Source organism: Schistosoma mansoni (assembly GCF_000237925.1).
Source record: "Schistosoma mansoni, WGS project CABG00000000 data, supercontig 0160, strain Puerto Rico, whole genome shotgun sequence".
NCBI classification, from domain to species: domain Eukaryota; kingdom Metazoa; phylum Platyhelminthes; class Trematoda; order Strigeidida; family Schistosomatidae; genus Schistosoma; species Schistosoma mansoni.
This window is the reverse complement of record NW_017386051.1, coordinates 154,866-157,995: the sequence shown is the minus strand read 5'-3', so window position 1 is coordinate 157,995 and position 3,130 is coordinate 154,866. Positions and strand designations below refer to the sequence as shown.

Genomic DNA, 3,130 nt, shown 5'->3' with positions numbered 1-3,130 from the left:
AAAGGACATGTATACACTTTTTTACCAGTATTACACATTTTTAGTTAATAGGCGTAACTCACATAAATTTAAAATATGAACTTAGACAGATGGATGGTTATTGGATTTTGAAAACATATAATAACATCATTATTTATACAAAAAATGACTTTGTAATTATGTCAGAAATCTGTAATAAACAATTTTAAACAAAATGTTTCTATGAAACTGATTCAAAAGTGGTGAAACGGTATAGCAATGTTAATTTGAAAAACAGTTGTATTGATCAGGATTTTCCTCATTTTAAACTAGTCAAAGTCAGTCAGTCAACAACAACGTAGGACCAGGCACATTTATGCATCGATCCAAGTTGCCATACCTCGTTAGCACAACAAGATGAACACTGCATTCATAGTCAAAAGTTGAAGAAATATTGAAAATAATGGAGTATTGCATAATCGTTGAAATCTGGTAGGTGATATCCTAGCAGGGTTAAACTACGATATAATTTAAAATCCTGAACAGAACATTTAGATCACATAATCACCATATTACTATTGGTATTATTCATCTATACTTTTGAGTTATTCGTATTTCAGTAGTACAGTCATCTAATCTTGATTAAATCGTGACTGGATAACCTTTCTAATATAGAAAAAATACATATTTACGAAAGTATAACATACATCATTTTTAAAACAATCATTTCGATGTCTTTTACAGTAATCAGTAATCTAGTTTCAACTATGAACAAATAATCATAACAGTCATTCGTATAAGCAAAGATGGGTAGTTACTAGCAGTGGAATCCAGGACGTACGTTTCGTCCTATTTGGGACTCGTCAGCTGGATGTACCTGAATCTCAGAATAGATGTCCACTCTGGGACTCGAACCCAGTACCTCTCGCTTCAAACGCCATCGCGTTATTCACTCAGCTACTGAGTCCTAATAGCCACTTGCTTGTGTAATGGGGTGAAGTTTACATTCACAAAATAGGACGAAACGCGCGTCCTGCATTCCACTGCTAGCCACTATCCATCTTTGCTTACAATGCTTGTGAATTTAGTCTATATCGATGCAATACGCACAGGATGCACATATGCCAATAAGAGATTGACCATTTGCAGTCCTAAACATCAATGGGAAGATTCAAACAAACAATACTAAGTCATTCTCATAGTTACAAGTTTATAAATTCCACAATGCCTATTTTTTGTGGTCAACTGTTCCTCCTTTCTTCCTTCCAAATTATACAGATAAAATATCGTTAATTGTCCAATGATTTATTGATTATAGTAAACATTCAATTCAATAATAAAAACAGTTTCATATCAACAGAAGTCAAATTATTTTCATAAAATATTTTTAAACTTGTAATTTAATTTAATTTTTTTTTAAAATAAAAAAGAGAAAATATTTTTAAATTGCCTAATATGTCGATCATAAAAATTTTTAATAAATTGAAGGGGGGTAGGAGGGGACAGAGGAAACTATTTAGTATAGATATTGAAAATATTCTTTTTTTTTAGCATATGAGGTACATAGATTGAAAAAAACCCAGAGTAATGTATCAATAAAAATGTAAATACAATAGCTTTAATAACATGCAATTTGTATTCGTTACAGATGGATTTCAGTGGTGGTATTGTGGGGTGAGTTACTTATATACACATAACTAGTATATACGATAGTCGGGCAGAGAATGTATTCCAGTAGAAGATCGATAAGGAAAGAACGGGAACGAAATACAATTGGTATGAAAATGCATGAACATTAGTAATCAGAGACGATGAACTGATATTTAAAGAAGGAATGTTCAAGATTGAGACAATTATTTGATAGTTTGCAAATCAACTATTTATGTATGGTTGTCAGATTTCAGTGAGATAGTCTGTAATTTTGTGCCTAAATACATTCGATTGTCCCTATTCGTGTTCTTTTTCACTACAGTATCAGTTAGTACGAAGACAAAAAGAGTCTCGTTACAGATAAAGATTTACTTTTTTTGTACACATCAACAATACAATTAAGGATTAAATCAAAGATTATCCATTTTTCATGATAATCATTAATCTGTACATCTCTTTATCAAAATGTCAAGCTCAGTCAATCATTGTTTTTCACTAGAAAAATTTATAATTCTTGCTCAAACCTGTTATCAGTATGAACATTAGTATTATTTAAAGGAGTAATTGGTGTAGAACTTTTAATGTTAAAGCAGTACTCATCGTAAATTGACTGTATTTCATAGAATAAATTTTTAACACGTTTGTCATGGAAAATAACATTTACTTATACATAGCATTAAGCACACAGCAATTAAATATTACTTAAACCCTCCTATTTTAGTAATATACTTCTCAAATGTTAAAAAAAATTCCAGTATAAAATAAATAACTCACCGAAATGTATCTAACTTTGTAAACTAATTTAACCTTAAATTGTTCTAATAAATTGACTTTGATTAAATCAAATTTTTATGAATGAAAAAGTAAATAATCCACTGATTTTTTTTGTTCACTAAATTAGTTTTAATCGACTGGGTTTGGACGATTTTTTAAAATAGTTAAAAGCGGACAAATTAAAATTAAATTTCTTTATGAAAATCTAATCAAATCACCATCTTCTTCTATCATTTACAAATGAATCCAATAAGTGTTAATGTATATATTTCCATAAGCGGATCATTTGGCAATAAAATACAATGACAATTATGAATGAGTTTAAAATATGCGCCAATGTTTATTTGTTTATCTATTTAATTAATTATTTATTTTTTTTTTAAAAAAAAAAGGGAGATGCATTACATGGTACATAAGTTCCCCATTTGTTTTACCCAATACACGAAAACTGATAATAGTAATAACAATATTAGTAACACAAACGACCTCACACAGATTTTTTTAAATACGCATTTGTCAAATTAGCCAATCATTATTAGAGAAAATATTTTGTCTAGCCAATAGAGTTGTCAAACTTAATTTGATTGGTAGATTTAAATGATAAAAAAGGTATATATATAAAAAACAAAATTAACACTTTTTTGTTTACTGTTACGTAATTTTTCTTGTGGATTGAGTAATTGAAGAGAGAAAAATGAGGAGTCCAAAAATAGGACGAAACGGCCGTCCAGTGTTTCCAGGTTTTCCA

The 3,130-nt window shown here is 29.4% G+C and overlaps 1 non-coding gene across 1 annotated transcript; it reads right to left on the bottom strand.

Moving 5' to 3' along the window:
• Window positions 1-853: 853 nt before the first annotated feature.
• On the bottom strand, window positions 854-925 carry Smp_tRNA_01485_Pseudo_TTG.1.1. Its single transcript has one exon. It is a non-coding gene (tRNA).
• Between the last annotated feature and the right edge of the window lie 2,205 nt (window positions 926-3,130).